The 16,435-nt window shown below is 37.4% G+C and overlaps 2 pseudogenes; both read right to left on the bottom strand.

Moving 5' to 3' along the window:
* LOC149192337 (periodic tryptophan protein 2 pseudogene) overlaps positions 1 to 2,528 on the bottom strand; it is a 56,892-nt pseudogene extending 54,364 nt beyond the window's left edge.
* Positions 2,529 to 10,523: 7,995 nt separating this feature from the next.
* Positions 10,524 to 16,435, bottom strand: part of LOC149192336 (uncharacterized) — a 60,194-nt pseudogene continuing 54,282 nt past the window's right edge.

The following is a 16,435-nucleotide window of genomic DNA, read 5'->3' as shown; positions in this document are numbered from 1 at the left end:
GAAAGTTTCGAGCTGGGATGCGAGCTCCGGGCACTGCTGGTGAAAATTGCGTAAAAGTCACTGGGAGATGGTGACGGGAAATCTGGATCGACAATGACTGTTCGTGGGATCTGGCTCGGTTGGATGAAAAATCTGTGCAAATTTTGGGAGGAGCAGTTTGGGTTGCAGGAAGGCTGGGCAGATAAAATATGCTCAATTTCTGGAGGGAGCGGGCAATAGGAGCATGGCAGCAAAAACTGCATAATTCCAGGAGGGAGATGGTAGCGAGATGATGAGAGTTGCTGGTAGGAAAAATTGCGTTGATGTTAGGAAGCTAACATGTTGACCACCTCTACGCAACTTTTGAGCTGAGTGGACTACTAGGCAACAAAGGGTTTGCTCTTTAAATCTATGTAGTTTTTCGGGTGAGCAACCGGTCGACTGACTCGTGGGCTAGCTAGGAAAACTGTGCAATTTTTTGAGGGAGACAAGGACGGGCACTAGGTGTCTGTCCGGCCTCTCTACGCAATTTTCTCAATCAGCGGAGCGGGCATGGTTTGTAGCCTCTACGTAATTTTTTAGGGGATTTAGTCCCGTGGTGATTGTCGGTTCAAACTCTCAAGTTGACCAGTAGGAGGGTTGATTGATCAGATTGCAGGCAACACAACTTGAAATGGCTTGTTGGGTGCTTGTGCGTTGTTCTAGGTGACATTCGATCGAGTTGATGGTGGGGTGAAGATCTGGTTGTTAGAGGGTGATCTCGTCGTCAGAACTTTAGCAAAATGACTAAGTTTGTGAATGAGTGAAAAGGTTCATACGCGAACTTGCAAACACACACCTACATGACTTGACAACAAGATGACTCAAACCATCCAGACCCACATGCTAAACATGACCAACCGACGGTGCAAGTCAACAAGCTCGATGGTTGTGATTGATCATTGGATGACCGCGATGATGCTTGCATGATAGTGTATACGACTCTCTATGTGAGTGCGGTGGATGTTTATATAGTGAACACAACATGTACACACGAAGCAGAGACCTTGTGTACGACAAGAACATGGTTGCAAGCGACACATTGTTACCAACATGCAAAAGTTTCCCATTGAACGGTTAAGCGAGGTGGGCGTAAAGACTCACACAAGCTCACAGGGTGAACCCGAGTGTGTGCAAACATCAAGTAAAACTCTCAAAGGAAGCTCTGAAATTGGACACTGGCCAAAATTTTGAAGGGTTTTGCAGCAACTACAAAAGTTCTAAAAATCCTTCAAAATAGTTCAAGAGATATTTTCAGTATTTTTAGAGGGCTTGAGGGGATGCTCTCTCATATCTTTTTGCATTGTTTTTTGTTGTTTTGTGTTTCTGAGATTTTATTCCTTTGTTGTTTATTAGGGAAGTTTATCCTTAGGTGTTCTTCTTGTTTGAATGATTGACTGACTGGTGTCACATACACAAAGTTGTTAGTTCTCTCAAACATAATGTATTAATTTGTTACCTCGTCATGCCAACAGTAAGCATGGTGGTCTAGTGTTTTTCATACATCTAATTCCCAAGTTAGATACATATAACAAAGATTTATGTAAAGATAAATATATATGTAAGTTCAACATCAACATGCATGTAAATTTTCAGATTTTTTTTCTTATTCAAGATTGATCCAATCTTGGATTTAAGGAAACTATCACCGCTCGAGTGAACACCATTATATGATTGTTGTCTCTATAGTGGATACCATCATGTGAATATTTTCCTTGTGTATCAACACTGTCTTTGTTTGTCTGGGCAAATAGTTATTTTTGGCAGACATTTTCATTGGAGGGTCACCACTAATATGTTCTAGATATAGGAATAAATAATGCTACAAAATTATATAGGCTTCCGAAAAAATTATTTACCCATGTCCATCATGGATTTGGACATTGAAAGCTACTTCCTTACCATCAAACCCAGGGCTATAACTCTGCCATAAATTTTATTCCTTATATCAAAATGAGATAACTTCTCTTCTTTCAAACCTAATCTAGAAATAGGTTTCTTCTTTAAATGTTGGTATGTCTGCATTATGTTTGTTGCATCTTGATGCCAGCCTAAGCCGACTTTACCCACAGTTTGTATATAAAATGCATAATCTCATTTGTCCCAGGAATTTCAATTACCCTGCCTAGTCAAACCTTCACGAATTAAGGTTTAAGACCCCTTAATTAAATCTCATGTGGAAACATTATAATTGATTGTCCATAGTATTAAACTTTAATAAAGCCTTTCCAGCGGAACTTTATTCACCCTTCCTAAAATTTGCTTAATCCTTAATCCTACACGTATTAACCATACCCTCTTAACTCTGGTCTCGCTTAACTCAACATTAACCACACCATGGTCCTAGACTTGGTTAAACTCAACTTAACCTTTTAATTCATTAATCCCGCTTTATTTATATTATAATTCTCCTATAATAGAAATATAACATAAACCGCACTTAACCTTACCTTTTCACGGCCTTTGCACGTTTTCCGACACTCACCTTTATCCGTTCTATCTTCCACCATCGATTTCACTTCCTCATATCAACAGCTGCTGCACGATTTCCATTCATCCTCCGGAACTCAAACAAACTTAAACTCATGTCCATAAACTTCTCGGGTACACTCAGGCCCAAGTCCTATCAGCTTCAATCTCCACAGTTGATCTCATCCTTTAATCTGATGGTTGATGGTTCAACTGACCAACAAACCTAATTTTTGATCCTCCACCATTTGATCAAGGCACACTTGATCCAACGGTCAACAGTGATATTGGATGGACCACTTGCGAAACGTTTACCCGACCTTACGGAGCCGATAAGGAATATAAATCCTTAATCTATAATTGTTCAGGTCTGATTTTGAACTTGAAGTTTGATCACTTTATGACCTGATATCCGTTGGATATATGAGGCCATCAAATCTAAGGTTTTGCGGGACTTCAACTAGCACACGGATTAAAACAGGCTTAACCCCCGTAGTTGACTGTGATCTAAGAGTTGAATATGAGATTGATGGCTAGGAGTGAGTGCGGGACTTCAGCCACGATCAAGGAAATCCGTACTCTCCTTCCCCCGCAGTTTTTGATCATTGTCGATCTAACAGATATGTCGATCTAACGATCCATATCTATTCCTCCGCCATTAATATCCGTCGATCTAAACGATTTGATGGATCCCTCTACGCTTGTTCTCTTATGATGGGATTTGCGTTATAACACAGCTCCACTCTTAATTTAACTCCGCGTACTCTTAAACACTGTCACTCCTGAACTTCAAATTGATCCTTCAAACAGATTCAACGATCCGACACGATCCTTCATCCTCACTTCTTCTCTATGTTCTGCCTGAACTCCACTTGCATACATATACTATGCAAAAACTTCTAATTCACACACAATTCATAACTCCATTAATCAATACACACCACACAATTCAAAATCAAAGTCTTTCTGTGTGTGTGTGTGTGTGTGTGTGTGTGTGTGTGTGTGTATATATATATATATATATATATATCTATATATATATATATATATATATATATATATAAACAAATGATTACATAATGAGACTCTCTGTCTCTCTCACCTGATTTTCTAATCACTGGCCTCTGTTTTCCTACCTACCCATAGGCTTACAATCAAACCTCTAACTAGCTAACCAACTAACTATCTAACTTGACTAACTCTTTTTATGCCTTTTAGACTTACATTCATACAAAAGGAGTCTATAACCAATTTTTGGTTCAGATCCTTATTAATTTCAACTAAAACCTAAGAATCCTCTCAATCCTATAAATCATGAACTAATTCCTAATTCAAGATCTTATAATTAATTTTCAAATCTATCAATCCCTATGAACTCTTAACTATCCTGATTCTCTCATGTTCCCATTCATTCGAGAACATTTACAATATGCCTCACAATACTTAATTAATTCCTATTCTAATTAAAATCACTCAAAATACTAAATAATTACATTAATTTAACACTGAGGAAACCAACTTCCTTAAAATACAAGACCCCCTATGTCTACGAAAGGATAATTCTGAGCTGAATGCTCCTGCATCAGACTCCCAAGGTAGAAAATGTTCGTGATCTCTTGATCATGTGTCTTCATATGTTGATAGAAAACACCCAGGGTCCCAAAATTCATTTTGTAACTGCCCAAATGCCTTGCACCTTTGTTGTTGTTGTAGGTCTGTTGTCTTCTGTTTCATCTTCCTCTCCTTGTCAATCAGGTTCAAGTTCTGATTGATCATCCTTACTGCTATCATTTTCCTCATCCTAGACTGTTTCATCATCAACTGCCATAGTTCTTCAATCTCCATTTCCAGCACATCCTTGGGCTGGTCCATACTCTACCATTTACTGCTATCTCTTCCTCTCTGCTTCAGGTCATTGTTTCTGTCCACTAACTTCAGCACCTTCACATTCTACATCTCACTACACATTTTCCATTCATATTCAAACTTCTGATTACTTTCCTTAGCCTTTTCTACTTCAGCTTCTACTATTACTCTTGATATTGCTCTAGGTACTACTGTAGATATTGCTTCCACCAAAAATTCCTGAATATCCTTGAATATATCTTCATCTGCAACATCTAATTTCTGCTCCTTGTCTGCAACAAAATCTGTAATCATAAAACAATTGTTAAAATAAAAATCATAAGGCTTTTGTGCCTTTTCTTCCTTTGGCAACAATTCATCTTGTTGCTCTAATTATTCCTCTTCTATCAGCACATCAGTATGCTATTTTGAATCCTCAAAAGAATTCACGAGACCGTCAGCTAGTCTCTCCTCGACACCATCTATTTCAATGATGTCTTCCTGTCATTGTCCATTGTAGTGAACTTCTTCATTCTCATTCAGTTCTGATTTTACAACCTGAACACTTACTTTTTGGTTTTCTAGCCTTTTCTCCAAAAGGCTTAATTCATGCCATAAATTTGCCATCTCACTTGGAATTTCTCCTAAAAGCTCTGTACAATCCTCACTATCTTCTTCTTTGTCACAAGTATAACTTCTTGTCGAAACTACTTCTTCATTCTTGATTAGAATACAATTCTAATCTTCCATCTCTGTGATAGTTTTAGATGTTTGCCCATCACTCTCCCTTTGGCCATTTAAGAAAATCAATTCTTCGTTGTTCTTACCAATAGCAAATTTCTTATCATAAGACATAACTATCTCATCTCTACTGAAGATATTTCCTCCACTAAGCAAGGAATTTATGAACTCCTTCTGCTGTAATAACTCAACTTGATATTCATTTGAAAGACAAACATCATCATACTTCACTTGGCAAGTCATTCAAGACAATTCCATAAGATGGTTTGTCTTCTGCAAAACCTGCATTCACACACGACTTGTCAGTTGTAAAACCACAAGACCTCATGATCTCATTTGATGATTCAATCATCAAGTCCTCCCGTTGTCCCAAGTTCTTTACATGACTCAGAAATATTTCAATAGTATTCTCTTCAATCTCATAAAGTCCTTCACTTGATTGCTTGATATCCTTCTCTAATTCTTCTTGCTTTTGGCCATCCTCATGAGTCCAACTTCCTCTAGTTTCAGTCCTTGCAATATGCTAAAAATTAAAACCTTTTCCAAACTATGTATAGGTATTTATATGAGACCTATCTATCTCATCTTCTTTCATAACAGAATTTAGATTCTACCTTTCTTCTTCCTCCTTTACGACAATATCAGCAAATTGTCCTTCTTCACATGTTTCACCTGCAAACATACACAAATTATCAAATTTAAAATCATGTGACCCTTTGGTCTCACTTGAAGTTTCAGTCTTCAAGTCTTCATCTTCACCTTGCTCTGCTTCACAAATGGAAACTTCCATTTCTAACTCATCTTCTCTAAGTTCTTCCACCAGGCTCTTCACTTGCCTCTGTTGTAGCCTTCTCGGTAACTTATGCCACTTCACTGGTTTTTTCTTCAAGACACAACCTAGTCTTTGGCTTTCCTCAAGTATCATCATTAATACATTGAGTTGTTCTTTCATCTCAGTAATCTCTTTGTCAATTTCCTCTTGACTCGTTCTCTTGCCATTTTCCTTGGCATTCTCTTTCTTCACTTTTCTTCTGCAGTGGTCTTCCTCATAACCTCCACTATGGCTATCAGTAGTCATCTTCTTCTTCTTCTCTATGAGTTCTTCACTCACTCACTATGAGCTGCATTAAAGCCACTTCAATAGCAAGTCCTCCCTGTTGCCACTTACCTCACCAATCTTTCCTCTATACTTGGTCTTTTGGAAAGCACTTGGTTCTCTGTCTTTGGAACCTCTTTGAGAACTTCTCTCTACTCCTTCTAGGCTTCAACTCATTTGCACCTTTCAAGAACACAACTTTCCTCTTTATCCAACCTCTGTTGGAATTCCTCAAGGTTCTACCACATTCTGCTTTCATTCAGAAACTTTTACCAGTTTCTTTTATCCTTTAGCAATTCTACCCACATCCTCTATGGAATTGCCTTTGTGAGCTGCAACGATACCTCTGCAGTAACAAGTCTCCTTCTTGATACATATGCCTCACTAAGCTTCTCTCCTCTGAGCTTAGTCTTTTGACATCTCTCTGGTTCTTTCCTTTGGAACCAATTGAGCACTCCTTGCTCTAGGTTGTTGCAATCTTCTCACCTTCTAATGCTGCTACCTTCAAGATCTTTGCATGATCTTGTTCTACCATTCTCCTGCACTTTGAATGGATTGTTCTATGTTTCTTGCATCTGTAAATTCTACTACACATTATCTCTGTGTGCCTACTACTTATCAGATTAAAATCTAATCTCCTCTTGCCCACATACACATCTTAAAACATAACTCTGTTCTAAATTTCCCAAAGACCTTCTACATAGAATTTCCTTATTCTGCTCTGATACCAAATGATGCCAGCCTAAGCCAACTTTACCCACAGTTTTCATATAAAATGCATAATCTCATTTGTCCCAGGAATTTCAATTACCCTGCCTAGTCAAACCTTCAAGAATTAAGGTTTAAGGCCCCTTAATTAAATATCATGCGGAAAAATTATAATTGAATTTCCATAGTCTTAAACTTTAATAAAGCCTTTCCAACGGAACTTTATTCACCCTTCCTAAACTTTTCTTAATCCTTAATCCCGCATGTATTAACCATACCCTCTTAACTCTGGTCTCAGCTTAACTCAACGTTAACCACACCATGGTCCCAGACTTGTTTAAACTCGACTTAACCTTTTAATTCATTAATCTCGCTTTATTTCTATTATAATTCTACTATAATATAAATATAACATAAATGCACTTAACCTTACCTTTTTGCTAATCCACAGCCTTTGCACGTTTTCCGACGCTCACCTTTATCTGTTCAATCTTCCACCGTCGATTTCACTTCCTCAGTTCAACGGCTACTACGCAGTTTCCATTCATCCTCCAGAACTCAAACAAACTTAAACTCACGTCCATAAACTTCTCGGGTCCACTGAGGCCCAAGTCCTATTGGCTTCAATCTCTGTCGTTGATCTCATCATTTAATCTGATGGTTGATGGTTCACCCGACCAACAAACCTAATTGCTGATCCTCCATTGTTTGATCAAGGCACACTTGATCCAATGGTCAGCAGCGATATCGGACAAACCACTTGCACGACATTTACCCGACCTTACAGAGCCGATAAGGAATATAAATCCTTGATCTATAAATGTTCGGGTCCGATTTTGAACTTAAAGTTCGATCACTTTATGACCCGATATCCGTTGGATATACGAGGCCATCAAATCTACAAGTTTGTGGGAATTCAACCAGCACACGGATTAAAATAGGCTTAACCCCCGCAGTTTATTGTGATCTAAGAGTTGAATATGAGATCGATGGCTAGGAGTGAGTGCGGGACTTCAGCCACGATCAAGAAAAATTGTGCTCTCCTTCCCCCGCAGTTGCTGATCACCGTTGATCTAATAGATCTATCGATCTAACGATCCAGATCTATTCCTCCGCCATTCTTCTTCCGCCATTAATATCTATTGATCTAAACGATCTGACGACTCCTTCTGCGCTTGTTCTCTTATGATGGGATTTGCGTTATAACACATCTCCACTCTTAATTTAACTCTGCATACTCTTAAACATTGTCACTCTTGAACTTCACATTGATCCTTCAATCAGATTCAACGATCCGACATGATCCTTCATCCTCACTTCTTCTCTGTGTTCTGCCTGAACTCCACTTACATATATATATTATGCAGAAACTTCTAATTCACACACAATTCGTAAGTCCATTAATCAATACACACCACACAATTCATAATCGAATTCTCTCTCTATATATATAAAAAAAAATGATTACATAATGAGACTCTCTGTCTCTCACACCTGATTTTCTAATCAGTGGCCTCTATTTTCCTACCTGCCTGTAGGCTTACAATCAAACCTTTAACTCACAACCTCTAACTAGCTAACCAACTAACTATCTAACTTGACTAACTCTTTTTATGCCTTTTAGACTTACATTTATACAAAAGGAGTCTATAACCAATTTCTGGTTCAGATCCTTAATAATTTAAACTAAAACCTAAGAATCGTCTCAATCCTATAAATCATGAACTAATTCCTAATTCAAGATCTTATAATTAATTTCCAAAGCTATCAATCCCTATGAACTCTTAACTAAACTGATTCTCTCATGTTCCCCTTCATTCAAGAACATTTACAATATGCCTCATGATACTTAATTAATTCCTATTCTCATTAAAATCACTCAAAATCCTAAATAATTACATTAATTTAACACTTAGGAAACCAACTTCCTTAAAATACAAGACCCCCTATGTCTACTAAAGTATAATGATAATTCTGAGCTAAATGCTCCTGCATCACATCTATTCACTAAATTATACTTCAAGTTACTCAAAAACGAATAATAAACATGTAAATACACTTGCATGTGTATTACTCATATCACTACAAAGAAATTCTACATATGCAATGGCTAAAATGTTATTTTAAATTTGGTCTGAGATTTTCTTCAGGTTCAATGTTGCACCTCAGCTTTGATTACGCTCTAAACTTTACTTCTCTAAGGCCCATTCAGTCCAAGTGTTGAACCTGGGCTCTGATTCCATTTTGTAACACACCCTACCATACCTTGTAATAATGTGGGTTGTGTAATGTGTTAGTAATTTCTTGAATCTGATTCTTAATGTCTAACAAGAAAATGGGGTCATAGAAAAATTCCATTTTCTAAAAACTTGTGAAATTAAATACTAATGTTGTCATTATGCGCAGCTTAGTGAGATTTTTCCGACAATGTAATTATTTCATCGTTCCAAGGCTCAAATTAAAAGTTATGCTTATGAGAAAATTTGTGTCGTTAATGTTGGCTATGTCAACACTAGCATGCCACGTGGCACCTGTGTGGTTTCTATTTTGATTTTGTTGCACTGTGAACCGATGGTCCCACCAGACTAGTTTGAGACTTATATATATATATATATATATATATATATATATATATATATATATATATAAACGAACAAGTATTATGCCAACGTGTGTGTATAATATAGACAAACCACATATATTAAATATATAAACGAACCACATTAAATGAACCGCATAAAGTAACTAGCAATTGTCCCAAAAGGTACAAAGAGAGGCCGATAGGATTATTAAATTGGAATTGTTGAATTTTTCTAGAAGAGTTATTTGGTTTGTGGAAAACCTTGTTTTCTTGGACTCGATCATTGTGCAATTACTTTTCAGGAACACATTGAATGTCTTATTTCATTTTAGAGTAAGTTAATTACCCAAAATCAAGAGGTTAAGTTAATTAGATTTATAGATGGCCAAGCATATACGAAGAATACATCTCATTCATATGCAATACCAAATCCATCTTTTCTTTTCTCTGAGTAAAATTTCAAAAGCATGAACACGTGCCATTTCATATGCACAATAAACCCAACTTCTGAAATTTCAATGCTTGGATGCATCCCATTCATATGCTACAGTAAACCCATATTTTCCTTAAATTTCAATCCATAAACACATCCATTCATAAGCCATAACAAAACCACAAAAAACAAAACCAAGTCCTGCAATGCTAGAGCATTATCCCCATTCAAAAGCAAAGAAGCAACAAATATAAATGCTAGTGTTCCACAGTTTTGACTGCGCAAACTAATCATTGCCATCTGGAAAATCAAGAAAATAAAGATGATGACTAGTTAAGGAGATGATAGTGACCCTCTTTCTGGCCTTCTTCGGTCGCCTTTCGCCCGGGAGGCTTCATGCTCGCACACATAAAGAAGAATGTCGACTTCAAAAGCTGCAACGTTGTCCTGCGGCGGAACAAAATTGGACAACCTAGTTCCGAAAATAGGATCTACCTAAGATTTTCCCCAGTGGCAATCTGATCATAGTTTTTGCATAATAGGGCCAGGTACTTTATGCACCCTCTACTTTATAACCCATATACAATTTGTGCCGCACCCCTAAACCCTCGAAAACCTTGTTTTACCCACAATTAGGTCACCTTTTTCCTGAGAATATACACATCAGTTTCTTCATACGCATACTCTGGATGCAAATCCTCATGGGGTACTTTCTCCACAGTGAAATAATTAGGACAAATCTGCCAAAAAATCTAATGGCCTTCTGGAGATCGTATCTAATAACCTAATAGAATTACAGTATTCGCTCCAAAAAGGGCATTAATGGTGGAAACCAAAGGCTCCACAGTATTCTCCAAATAAACAACATCTGTGACAACAATGAAAGCAAATGGAGGCTTCAGTACCTGAATCTGCTTCTCGTTGTTCTAATAGAGCTGAGAAATCTTCACTCTTCCAATGTCGGATCCATGTTTTCCGGCCGAGGCGAGGGAGCTCGCCGCCGTGTTTTTCTTCACGTTGCGTTTGAGGGCGAGTGGAACGGGGGCAATGTCGGTCAATACCACGTTGAGGCCGAGCAGGGCTAGGCCCATTCCGGTGATGCCACAGCCAGCCCTGAGTTCGATTTCGTGTTTTTTATTGAATTAGAAGATTTGGGTGTATACGGGATTGGGGTTCGGAGGTAGCGTTCCACGAATTTCACGATGACGAGGGAGCAAGGCCAGACGGAGGTGCCAACATGCAAAACAACAACAACTGGTAGACCAAAGAAATGATTAACTCTGAGGCCAAGAGTGCCATAAAAGAATTAGAAAAAGCAGTAAAAATATCTTGTGAAAAGAAGGCAACTCAACTGATATTTGGAAAAACCAGTCACACTTCAAATCGACAGTTGAAAGTGTCTCACCTGATCAAACCGAGCAGGGTAAAAGTGTTGACGATTGTTGATGCATAGGAAGACCTATCAGCCTAATTATGTACAAATATAAAACTAAATTAAAATAAGTTAGACATTTAGACATATTATAGCCAATAAACAATTCTAAAATTAAAACATAAATAAATTATATACAAAATATAAAACTAAATAAAAATAAAAATTATATACAAAATATAAAACTAAATCAAAATAAGTTAGACTACAAATAAAGTTTAAAACAAACTAAAAGCAAAAAGCAGTAAAAATATCTTGTGAAAAGAAGGCAACTCAACCGATATTTGGAAAAAGCAGTCACACTTCAAATCAACGGTTGAAAGTGTCTCCCCTGATCGAACGGAGCAGGGTAAAAGTGTTGACAATTGTTGATGCATAGGAAGGCCTATTGGCCTAAATATACGAACGAACCGCAAATAAGAAATATACAAATGAACCAGAATAAATGAAACAAATATATTAAATATATAAACAAACCCCATATATTAAATATACGAATGAACCACACTATATGTATAGAACAATATCCACACCACTCATTATATGTATACAAACATGTTGTATGTATCCAAGTTTAGGACACATATTATATATAAACCATTCACCTAAATTAATCCATGTTACATGATATATATAGATAAAAAAAATTATAGGTATTAAATAACCCACATAGACTCTCCATGAAACCTGCCACTGAGCTAGTAGTGAGCGTCTCCCTCACCATACTTTAGTGAAAAAAATAGCATGGGGTTTATGCCCCGAGGTTAAAGGTCTGAATCAGGGAAGACCCACCTCATCAACCATTAAGGGTCGAGGAGTCCAAGCCCTAATAAAAAATATTACCTCTATCAAGCACCAATAGTTTTATGTGCAAGGGACCTACTCCAATGCCAGATGTGGTAAGGAACTTACGAGTGTGAAACCTTCCCCATTTCCCTATCAAGGTTCAGGGGTTTAAAAATTAACAAAAATTGGATGTAAGGGAATCTAACTAGATGTCAGATGTGGTGTGGGACCTACCCAGACTTACTCCCCATCGACCTAGTAACGACGATGAGCTTGATGAGTGGTGGTGTCTATTGTATTGTTCAACAACCCCCATTATAATATATTATAAATTTCCTATGAAATTTATTATATTAAAATAGGGACCCTTTAGTTTTAAAAAGCCTTTGATTTTATTTCTTTAAAAACCAAAAAATTAAAAAAAAATAGAAAATCAACATAAAAAAATGTTAATAAAATCCCATAACCAAAGTTTAATACTTAGGATTTTTAATTAAAACCCAAGTATTAAACCTTGATTATCAAAAAAACAAATTTTAAATAGCCCCCGAGACCAAGACTATACTTAGGTTTTAAAAACCTTAAAGTCTTAAATAATATGGGTTATTTTAAAAATAATAATAATAATCTTAGGTTAAATTCTTTATAACTCTGTCATACCCTCACATCACAAATCAACATAATAAACAACACACCATGATAAAACACGCGGCCTTAGTAAAATGCGATTGTGATTTGATAAGGTCGGACTTGCTAGGGTCGTGAACTCCACTTGAATCAAAATATTGCATCCAAGACATCGCAAGATCTAAAGGCTTAATTCCATACCTCGCTCCACATCACTGATTGCGATATGTGATATAACCCAGACCTGAGGGGATTATACATGCTAGACCATAAATTCCCCGCGTCCGCGGCTATCACAGTTACCAAAGGGTCATGCCTCCTGCATCATTCTGATTATGATTGTGATCAACCAGACCTGATAGGATTATACATTCAGTTCATAAATTCCTTGCGTATACGCTATCACAGATTTTAAAAAACATGACCACTCCACTCCCTCGACACGAAACGTGATTTTTATAAAAATAAATACTAAACGATAAAAGCGTTTAAACAAAGGAAGCCCCGGCTAGACCCATTCCTCTTCCATGTCACCCATGATGTCACCTATGAAGTCATTCACCACGTCAGATTCACATCATCTTTACGTCATCCCGCAGATCACAAATCGCAAATATTTTAGAACTGATAGCCATCTGCCTTTCCATTGTTGCGATATCGATATCGCAATCGCAATTTTTCACTGGACTTAAGCCATTCCTCCTCTGCCCATTCCGATTGGGATTTGGTCTTGATTGATATATTCATATTTTTTTCTATTTCGATAGGGATTCTCCCTGCTTGAAATATAACGATAATTCATCCCCTCTAATCCAAGAGGATCTCGTCAGATCAGTTGCACAAGTTCATCATCAGTGTTTAGTGTCATCGTCAGCGTTCAGTGTCGTCAGTTTCAACAATGTTGATTATGGTTCAGGTTGTCTAGGTGATGTTAATGGTCTCCATGGTGATGGTATTGTATTTGGTTGTCGACAAACTAGGGTTGATCATCGACATGGGTTTGTTGTCCGTTGCAGGGGTTCGATATGGATTGTTGACAAAGGTTTGTCATCGTAAATGTAGCTTGTGTCAATGATATATATCTGGGTGAATGTCACTTTGTGACATTTGGTGGTAAATGGATTTTTCTCTATTTGATGTAAAGTCCTAATGTAAAACCCTAAACCTAGAATCTAATGCAAACATTCAAAATGCATTAAAAACATTAAAACCCATGTATCAACATTGTATGAAACTATGACAATAAAAACCTAAGTCTTAAACCTTTTAACCTAAACCCTAACCTAAGTCTACACCATTACCTAGTCCTAAACTCTATCGGACATATTACTATGAAATAAAACCTAACAAAACTATGTTTTAAAACCCTCGGCCTATTGTAAATACAATAAAACATTACAAACTACCATATCAATCACATAACCGCGGCCTAAACCGCACGGGGACCATGTCCATGTGAGCAAGTAAGCGGGTATGTTAACAGATGGGCTTGGAAACCACGGAGTTAACCACAACAGGGAATCTTAGCCATGTGAATGGTTAGTGGTTAGCTGTCAGGTTAGCGTCGGGAGTTAACCATTCGGAACAAGCCTAAACCGTAGCTGCGTCAGAAACTATTGACATGTGAACAGTTTGTGGTAACCACCGGAGTAATAATAGCTAGAAATGTCATGGAAGATTGCGAAGGTGGCAGTTGGGGGTTAGATCACGCCTATTCACATGGGCAGTCAACCTCCTCCACCCGGTCAGTAAGCTGCCAACGGCCATGACTTTATTATAAAGTCTGTTTATGGGTTTTGTTAAGTTTTTTTGCTATTATTAATATAACTACCATGAAACCCTATCCTAAGAAGTCAAGAAATGAATGGACCAAGTATCAACCTAACCAAATCAAGCCTATTCATGCTTATCTTAGTCATGGGAGCCTTGAATGTACCTGCAGGGCTATAAGAGGTAGTTTTTTCTCATTGACGTAGAGAGAGTGATTTTGGTTTTTGTATGCAGATTCTGGAGGTTAGAGGCTATTTTTGTTTTCAGTGTAACAGGAGCATCCGGAGTCAGAATTGGGAACTGTGACAAGAGTTGGAAAGTTGGTTCAAAGATATATCCTTTGAAAATGACCAGAAGTTCCTGTGTGCACATTCAGTTTGGTCAAATCTCTGTGTAATCAACCTCTTCTGTTTCAATCCTAATAAAGCGGTCGCCCATCTTGAAAGCAGACCTGGAGACGTAGTCCATCAAGGACGAACTCCGTAATCAATATTGTTGTCTGGTATTGCTGTGTTTTAGCTGTTTTCACTTCTGTTTTGCATCGTACTTATGTTTTATCAGCTGTCGTAAAGTATTTCTTCTCAAGCAGTTCTCTCAATTTCCACACTTTCAGTTAATAATGGCTAATCAATTATACATCAGTTTTAACTTAAGATCATTTTAGATCATATAATTTGGTATCAGAGCAGGTTGCATTTGTAGAATTTTCCATTGAATGTTAACTAGGTTAAAGTCGCAACGAGGAGAAGGAATCCTTGAGCATATTGATCCAGAGATTGGAAAGCGACGAGTCATTCATAAGTCGACCATGACAGGATCTGATGCATGTGAAAACACTGAAACTAAGATGAGTGATGAACAGTTTAAGAAATCATTCTTGACTATGCAGCATATGTTGGGAGAGTTGTACGAAGACAAGAAGGCAAGAGATGCAACTTCTTCTTCAAAGACATCGAAGAAGGACAAACGTAAAGGCAAGGCTGATAAACCTCCTTCACCTCCATCATCTCCATCATCATCTTCTTCTTCTTCTTCTTCCAGTGCAGAATCTGAAACAAAAAAAGAAACCTAAGAAAAAATCTCTTTTGAAACCTGATGTAAAATTTGAGTTACCTATTTATGATGGTGAAATAAATCCTGAAAACCTAGATAACTGGATTAAGCAGTTAGAAGTGTATTGTCGCATTCAGAACATTTCTGATGATAAAATGAAAATTCAGTTAGCTACACTTAGAATGGGGGGAACAGCTTTAATCTAGTGGGAAAGTAAAACTTAGATAGATATAAAGCGGAAAGGAAAAGTCATCTCTTCATGGTCTAAGTTTTTAAAAGCTCTTAGGGAACAATTCTATCCTTTAGGATACATGCAGCAAGTTGTTATTGATTGGTAGTGTTAGCTACCTATACCAATAGGTTTCATATTTCATGATTGGCTACGAAAAGGTCCAAATATGCTCTGCTTTGATGATTCAAAGATCACATATTTCCAAGAGAATCCAATCTGTGCTTATAGCTTGGTATGGACTCAAATTTTGATGGATGGTCCAACAGTCTAATCTGGATCATGTCATGTTTTAAATTTTCAGTTGTAGAATAGAGAAAGGAGTCTGTCCAAACTGTTTAATCTTGGCAGACAAGTAGTTTAGGTAGAGAAAAAAGGCTCCCAACAGCTTAATCTGGGACCTTGGAAGAAATAAGGGTAGAAGTAGATAGAAAAACAAAAGAAAAAGCCAAAGAAAAGAAAAGGCAAGTAAGGGTCTGCAAGTCCAAGTGCACCCTCCAAGAAGAAATAAAAAATGTTAGGCAAATAGATGGGTAGGCAGTTGGGGTTGCAGAAAGGTCATTTCTTATAAGTTTCATGTGTGCTAACTCTGTTCACCAAAGCAAAATCAATGAATTGAGATGGTGTCATTCTTCATCAAGTTGCAG

The sequence above is a fragment of the Pinus tabuliformis genome, chromosome 2_2 (genome assembly GCF_031772625.1).
Source record: "Pinus tabuliformis cultivar Carrire ecotype Pingquan chromosome 2_2, CPIR1, whole genome shotgun sequence".
NCBI lineage: Eukaryota > Viridiplantae > Streptophyta > Pinopsida > Pinales > Pinaceae > Pinus > Pinus tabuliformis.
This window is presented reverse-complemented; position numbering and strand designations above follow the sequence as displayed.